This window comes from Psammomys obesus, unplaced genomic scaffold (assembly GCF_907164565.1).
Source record: "Psammomys obesus unplaced genomic scaffold, mPsaObe1.curated_primary_1811, whole genome shotgun sequence".
In the NCBI taxonomy this organism is placed as follows: Eukaryota; Metazoa; Chordata; class Mammalia; order Rodentia; family Muridae; genus Psammomys; species Psammomys obesus.
The window spans coordinates 13000966-13009638 of NW_026586816.1; positions in this window are offsets into that span (position 1 = coordinate 13000966).

The window sequence follows — 8673 nt, forward strand, 5'->3', positions numbered from 1 at the left end:
CACACACACACACACACACACACACACACACACACACACACACACACTTTATGTTTTAGCGTTGCACGCTATCCCACTGTATTACTATTCCAAGCCCTTTTTAAGTCAGCACTCCTGGTGGTGGCTATTCAGGGTGTTTTCAGTTTTAGAAAATAAATACAAGAGTTTCTCTAGGGGATGTGTTATCACTGAAACTTCTGGGATATGGACTATTTATAATAAAAAGATAAAATAACTTATTTTTCTCATTTTGGTGACATAGTTGATGTTGGTAGTAACAAAGTTTAATTCTGAAGTCCATGAAGTTGCAAATCTGGTACATTTTGGAAGAATCACACTTAGAAGACAGAAGGGAACCAATATATAATTATGTCAGAACTACCGACTGGAGGCTGACAGAGTATAATACTTGGCTTCTACCAAGATAAAGTGTGGATATAAAATGTGGCACTGGCTAAGTTGTCAGGAACCTAATTTGTTTTATCCTCAAATTAAAACTATCCAATCTGATTGAAAAAAAGAACTCACTTATTATATAGTTCCTCATGTTTTACCAAACATTTGGTTAATAAAAGTGATTTCCTTGAATTATTTTGCTCGTGTTTATAAAAATTGTCATTGCCGGGTGTAGTGATCCACACTTTTAATCCCAGCACTCAGGGGACAGAGGCAGGTGAGTTTGAGGCCAGCCTGCTCTACAAAGGGATTCCAGGACAGCCAGAGATTGATACACAGAGCAACTCTGTCTCAAGTAGTAACCAACCAACCAACCAACCAACCAACCAACCAACCAACCAAACAACCAAACAACCAAACAACCAAACAACTAACGAACAAACAAAAAACCCAAAATTGTCATTAAATCTCCATGAGTAAACTGCATTTGTTGGAGGATATTTGATTCCACTATGAACCCTGAGATTGTGCACCTTAAAAATCTGTTTCTTGTTTGTTATAGTTCAGCCCTAACATATACCTTTAATTCAAAAAACTTTCTGTTTATTGTAAACAGATGATTACAGTGTAGCTCTGCCCTAGCACATGCCTTTAATCCAGGGGTTTTCTGTAACCAGATGACAGGGACTTAACAGATAGACTTTGAGTTGAAAGGTATTTAAGACAGTGTGGAGAGGAAAGAGCTCTTTGGTTTTTACATTTTGTCTTTTTCTTCCTGGACTGTCAGGTGAGCTAGCAGGCCTTTTGCTCCTGGGTTGTCAGCTCAGCTTGGCATGCTTTTGTCCTTGAGTTTTCGGCTTTTTGGCATTTTCCTCTGGGACAGAGGTAGAGTAGGAAGGTCAGCTGGGTTCTTTCTTTGCCTCTGAGCCACAGGTTTTCATCCTAGCAACTGCCTCCTGGTAAAGTAGAACAATTTGCAATTTTCATTCTTTGTAACAACATGCATTTGCTACCAAAAGTTCTGAAATTTTTGTTTGCTGACCTGGAAAGCAAACCTTAAGTAGTTAGTGCATAGCCTGTTAATTAATTCAAATTAGGAGATTACTGATAACTTGCAAGACATGCCAGTGTGTGATGGCATATTTAATTAAAGACAAAATTTTTTAATTTCTAAAATTTTTGAGTTTTAAGTGCATGCTAATATTGGATCAAGGTAAAGCTGTCAGGGGTTTCTTACTGCTTCTCTCTTCTTTCACAATTCTTCACAAAATTGTCTGTTCTAAAGCCTTCCCTTGCTTTAATGTTTTGGGGAAGGCTGGTGTCAGCTCATTCTGCACAGGCATTTAAAACTTTGCTGTACGAATATCAATAATCATATATCAATAACAGATACTTTGTATCTTTTCAAATGATAAATAATAACATGTCCAAGAATTTTTGAAGTGAGAAATAAATTGGTTGACAAGAGAAAACACTACTTAACACTCCCATTGACAATCTACCTTGACTTTACACCTCCGCAGTTCTGAGTCTTGAATGAGGGCTGAAGAATGACTTCTTTAAAATAGGAGCAATTTGTGGATAATTATATTCTGATAAGAACCTACACTTTCTCTGGCTTAGAAAAAAAGCTATTCTAGGATCTCCCAAAGAATGAATATCTCAGAATTGCTCTGCACATTTTCACAGTATTAGTCTCAGTTCTTCTGAATAGTCTCATCTATTTCTAAGGCTTTTCTCATTTTTTTGCATTCTGAAGTAGATCAAGCAGGATTGCTTATTACTTAAAGATGGACAGAATATCTAACCAGGGAATATTCTGGTCTGTATTTCTAATGAGACACTTTTAATCACTGTGTCCACTTATTGCACAGATACTCATTTATTTGGGATTTTTAAATTAAAAAAGGATCAGTTCCAGTAATTCATAACAGTTTATGCAAATTTTTAAATAGACTGACATAGAACTATCAGTTCATTCATAATTCTTGTAGCTTTTCACATGGTGTGGTTGTGTCTCCTACTTTCTTGATTATGGGTGCAGCTTTTTCCTTCAACCAGAATCACAAAGGCTGCCCTACTTTATGGATCCTTACAAAGAAGGTGATTTTATTATATATATTTTCTAGTGTATTTTGTTGGTTTATTTTCATTAAACTCAGCTATTTGCCTTTATTATCTCATAGTAAGATTATTCACTGTATGTGCTTTTTAAAAAAATTAATTTTTAGGCAAGAAACTGTTTTATCTCTGACACAGTTATTAATATGGGCCCTAAATGTTATATGTTTTTTTCTTAAACAGGCTTTCATTTGTATCTCCTGATCTTAGTATTAATTAGACTTTTGACTGCTTCATACAAAAAGGTAATATTACTTGTGGTGTTATTCTTGATGGCAAGATGGAATATGCTGCTAAATTTTCTTTTTAATAAAATGTATTTATATATATATTTAACTTTTATTAATTACACTTTATTCACTTTGTATCCCTCATAAACCCCTCTCTCCTCCTCTCCTAATCCCACCTTCCCTCCCCCTTCTTCACGCATGCCCCTCCCCAAGTCCACTGATAAGTGAGGTCTCCCTCTCCTTCCTTCTGATCTTAGTCTATCAGATCTCATCAGGAGTGGCTGCATTGTCCTCTTCTGTGGCCTGGTAAGGCTGCTCCCCCCTCAGGGGGAGGTGATCAAAGAGCAGGCCAATCAGATTATGTCAGAGGCAGTCCCTCTTCCCATTACTATGGAACCCACTTGGACACTGAACTGCCATGGGCTACATCTGTGCAGGGGTTCTAGGTTATCTCCATGCATGGTACTTGGTTGGAGTATGAATCTCTGGAAAGACTCCTGTGTTCAAATTTTCTGGTTCTGTTGCTCTCCTTGTGGAGTTCCTGTCCTCTCCAGATCTTACTATGACCTACTTCTTACATAAGATTCTATGCACATTGCCCAACAGTTGGCCATAAGTCTCAGCATCTGCTTTGATAGTCTGCAAGGCAGAGCCTTTCAGAGGCCCTTTGTGGCAGGTTCCTAACTTCTTTCCTGTTTTCCTAGTCTTACAATTTATTCACTTTGTATCCCCGACGTAGACCCCTCTCTCCTCCCCTCCCAATTCCACCTCCCTTCCTTCATCTTCTCCCATGCCCCAACCCAAGTCCGCTGATAGGAGAGGTCCTCATCCCCTTCCCTCTGACCCTATCCTATCAGGTCCCTCAGGACTGGCTGCATTGTTTTTCTCTAGTAAGGCCTACTAAGGCTGCTCTGCCCTCAGGGGGAGGTTATCAAAGAGCTAGACACTGAGTTCATGTCAGAAACAGTTCCTGTTCCCATTACTAGGGAACACACATGGAAACTGAGCTGCCATGGGCTACATCTGCGCAGGGGTTCTAGGGGTCTAGGCTATGTCCATGCATGGTCCTTGTTTGGAGTATCAGTCTCAGAAAAGACCCCTGTGCCCAGAATTTTTTGCTCTCCTTGTGGAGCTCCTGTCCCCTCTCCATGTCTACCTATCTCTCCCTTCTTTCATAAGATTCCCTGCACTCTGCCCAAAGTTTGGCTCTAAGTCTCAGCATCTCCTTCGATACCTTGCTGTGCAGAGTCTTTCAATGGCCTTCTGTGGTAGGCTCCTGTCCTGTTGCCTGTTTTTTCCCTCTTCTGATGTCCATCCCTTTTGCCTTTCTGTATGAGGATTTATTATCTTACCCCAGATCCTCCTTCTTGCTTAGCTTCTCCAGGTGTACAGATTTTAGTATGTTTATCCTATATTATATATCTAATATCCACTTATAAGTGAGTATATACCATGTGTGTCTTTCTGCTTCTGGGACACCTCACTCAGGATGATCTTTTCTAGTTCCCACCATTTGCCTACAAATTTCATGATTTCCTTGTTTTTAATTGCTGAGTAGTATTCCATTGTGTAAATGTACCACAATTTCTGTATATTCCTCAGTTGAGGGGTATTTGGGTTGTTTCCAGATTCTGGCTATTATGAGTAAAGCTGCTACAAACATGGTTGAGCAAATGTCCTTGTAGTCCTAGCATGTTTTGAATATGTGCCTAGGGCTGCTATAGGTGGATCTTGAGGAAGTGCTATTCCTAATTGTCTGAGAAAGCAACAGATTGATTTCCATAGTATTTGTATAAGTTCACATTAATTAAACTCTTGATCATATTGAAATAATTTACATTTGATACATTATAATCAGATAGTGGAACTATTAATTAATTTTAAGAAATACCTCAAAAAAGACATACAAAGTATATTATCTGGGGAATGAAATTAATATATTTCATCAATTTTATTGTATTATTCCATTTTCCTCTATGGTTGACCATGTTAAAAATTGATTCAGTTTATAATGTATCAAGTCCTCTGTAATAAGAATGCTCTATTATACTTGACTTATATTGCTAGTAATTTTTACTTTATCTGCTGGTGTTTCTTGATACACCTGAGTCCCAACTTTGGCCTATTACTGCTACATAGTATCTCTTCTGCTCTCCCTTAGAGTCATGGTGATGGGCTTCCATACTTAAGTCTGGCTATTCCAGCAGCATTTCTGGTTTTCCATGTAAATATGAGGAAAGAACCCGTTCTCCTGTGAAAATGGTGATTATATTGAGGTGATGTGAATTATCTTCTAACCACTGAGAAACACAGTTCAAGTCCCTTCCCTTTCCCACTCAACACATGTTGTTTCTTGTTTCTAATAAATATAATGTAGTGGAAAGGACAGTGGGACATCAGAGATGAAGCCACAAAAGTCACCATAGCTTCTAACTCTTGGAATGTTTGATTTGAGGGTGGTGAGAAACTGAAGGCTCCATCCACCAGCCATGACCTGACATCTAGGAAGTAGATCCTTCAGCTGCAGTCTTACTGGCTGCAGTCTGGAGGCTGCCCTCTTTAATCCCAGCAGTTGAAACTCAGAACAAGCCTGACTTTCAGAGAAGTTGAGTCCACAGAAATCAGGAAATAGTTTTTGCTGTTTTTAGCCACGAGGTTTGGGTAGTGATCTTTAAAGAAAAAAATGAAGCATATTCCCTTCCCAGGAGTATGATGAAGAATTGATTATAGATCATGTATCAAACTGCTATTGCCTCTGCTATGTGATTCACCAACTGAAGCTGAAAACTTCCTTGCTTTAAAACAATAATAAGCAAACCAGTCTCGCCAAGTTTTTCAGGTTGGCCTAAACCTTTCTAACTTCAAATGAGCCTCCGGATTTAGCCTTTAAAGTAACTGAGATTACAAGTATGTCATCTACACTTTCTTCTTTTCATTTTAGACCATTTGAATTTTGTAATCTGTATATATGTTTATAAATATTATTTATCTTTGTTATATTTTGAATTTCTGGAGTCAGTTTTTTTTTTTTTTCCTTCTGGACACCATAAATGTTTTCTACTATTCTCAAACACCTTCATTTCTTTCCACTTAATAAGCATTAAACTCTTATTGAACATTTGAAATTTCTATTCTCTAAGTTTCTTCCTTAAAATTTGAAACATTTCCTTTCCATTATATAAGTTTTTGGAAAGTAACCAGGGTGTATTTAGGTTGGCACTTTATTAATTTTTCCTAGAGACTAGGAGACTCTTTTAGGGGACAGACAGCTTTTCAGCTGAGAATACATTTGATTTTAATCATCTGTTTAAAATTTTATTTTAATTAGTTTTTATGAGCAATGACAACTCAGAATATGGCAAGATGGTGCTTTGAAGTGCTTAGGAATTATTTGGGGATTTTAGATAAAATGTAGATTGTAGTTATAATGTTCTTGTGGAATGTAAAAAATTTATCATTGTTCATTCAAATGCTGATTTATCTACCCCACTATCTGGTTTCAATCCGGAAATTGCATTGTGATGTCTCAAGTTTGTGTAGACATATCACCATTGTTCTCTGTGTTGTCAATAAAACAACCAGCTCTGACGCTGAGCAATGGAAAAAATAGGATGACATCTTGGACTGTAGGGGAGAATAAGGAAGCAGGTGGGAGGAGTAGGAGAGCAGAGATCAGCAGGGGAGGACATTGAACCAGGAGGAGAGATGAACCGGACCTTAGATATGATTAAAAGCAAGTATAATGTGGGAAATATGAATGGAAGAAACTATGCGGGCTTGGAGTTTTAAGATAGAGCAACTATTGCCCAGCATTGTGTTCTAGGTTAATTAAATAAATCCTAGTCTCTGTGTGGTGATTTGGGTGTACAGCTGGTTTAGGAATAACAGCTGATTAACTAAAAGATAAATCAAATATAAATATTGATAATTCTGAGCATGTGGAAGGCCAAGGCCTGTCAAGAGGGTAAAGAACACTCTGTCTTCAACAAGGTATCTGTGCATACAATGTGAATAATGCTGGAGATGCCAGGTTTTACTGTCTCAAGATCATCTGCTGGAGCCTGCTGGCAGAGTTGAACAGTTCTTGAGTGGGGAGTGAGGACTGAAAGAAAATAAAACCAACACACTACACATGGGATTAGTTTGAGAGAGCTGCCAGTAGAAACTGTCACACAGGTTTATTCTACAGTCCCTTTTTATAGTCAGAGCAAAGCACCTCAATAAAATGAAGAGGTTCATGGAGAAGTCAAACTTACCTCAACCACCTGTCTGTGTAATCCTCACACAAACAAAAGGAAGTGAACTTGGCAAAACATCCTGCCTATTCCTGTCTCCAGGTGAAGTCCCGAGTGAAAATATGTTTTTTTTTTAGCTGAGAACTCAATAGCAAAGCAGTCTGACAAATGAGCAGCTCTCCACAATCACCCCACAGCCAAATGACCATAGGAATACTCCACACAAGGTCTGATATAAAATGCTTGAGTTGTCTCTCTCCCACTTCTAATCATGCTGCAGGAAGTATAAAAAGGGGATGTGCTTAGGGAAGGGAGAATAGAGAAGACAGTATTTAGGGGAAGTTACAGTTTGGTTCTTGAATTCTTCCTAAACACAATTAGGGCACACAAGAACAGAGGTTTGTGCAGGAAACTCCAGATGAAAGGCAGTTGCCATCTATATGTAATATGTTACAGAACACAGAGATGGTGTGACTGCATCTTATGTAGAGATTTCCAAAGAAAAGGGACTCCATGCTTGATCTCCAGCAACAGACGCAATAAGAAAGCAAGGCTGGCCACTTCCTGTTTATTCTTTTTACTTCTTGAATGTGAGCAAATAGGTCCACCCAAATTCAGAAATTTCTATAGGGAATCTCTGAGATAAGCTAATGAGTAGAAGCTGTGATCCAGTCAAGCAAAGGAGAAGTAGAAAACAGGAGCCTGCAAATTTAAAATTAATTAATTAAAAATAAAGCATGGTGGTTTATAGGCTTTCTTAAGAAGTGCTACTGAGTTCAGGTTAATTAGAGTCTAGAAAAGCCTGAGCTATAATGAAGTTTGCAGATATGTAATTATTCAAATATCTTGCTCTCACTGCCTGTCCAGCACCTTGGTAGAAATAGCTATTGACTTCATCAATAGAATCCCTCATGGTCCTGCTATTCCACTAAGATGCCATCACTGACCACCCATGAGGACCAGTTGATAGGTTCCATGCTGTCTTAGTTTGGGTTTTTATACTTGTGAAGAGACACCAAGGCCATGGCAACCCTTGTAAAGAGAACATTTAATTGGGGCTGGCCAAAAGTATCAGAGGTTTGGTCCATTATTGCCTTGGTGGGAAGCATGTCAGCATGCAGGTGGACATGGTACTGAAAAAGAAGCTAAGAGTTCCTTTGGATCATCAGGCAGCAGGAAGACTGAACCACTTGGTCTGGCTTGAGCTTCTGACACCTCCAAGCCTACCTATCCCCTAGTGAATGTTCTTCCTCCAATCAAGCCATACCCACTCCAACAAGGCTAAACCTCCCAATAGCATCACTTCCTATGAGCCCATGGAAGTGATTTTCTTTTAAACCACCACATGTGCTAATCCTGCTAATGCTTGGATTTCCTAGATCTCTCTAAAGGAGCAAAACCAATGGGATTAACATACAAAACTTTAATAAGTCAAAATTAATAAAAATTAATGTCTGTCAGTAAGAATTTAAAAGTAACAGCTACAAAAATCACACCTGAGAGCTGAGAACCTAGTAGTTAGTCAGTCCTTGAAGTTGAGTGTCTCAGTAGCAGGAATAGTTCCACAATGAGACTCATTCTCAGGGCAGGGTGTCAAGAGCTGGTAGTTTCTCAGTCCACCAGTCTCAGACTGGTGACAGAAATCCAGAAGGTTCCTGGAGAGCTGCTGGTCACTAGTCCAGGATGAAAAC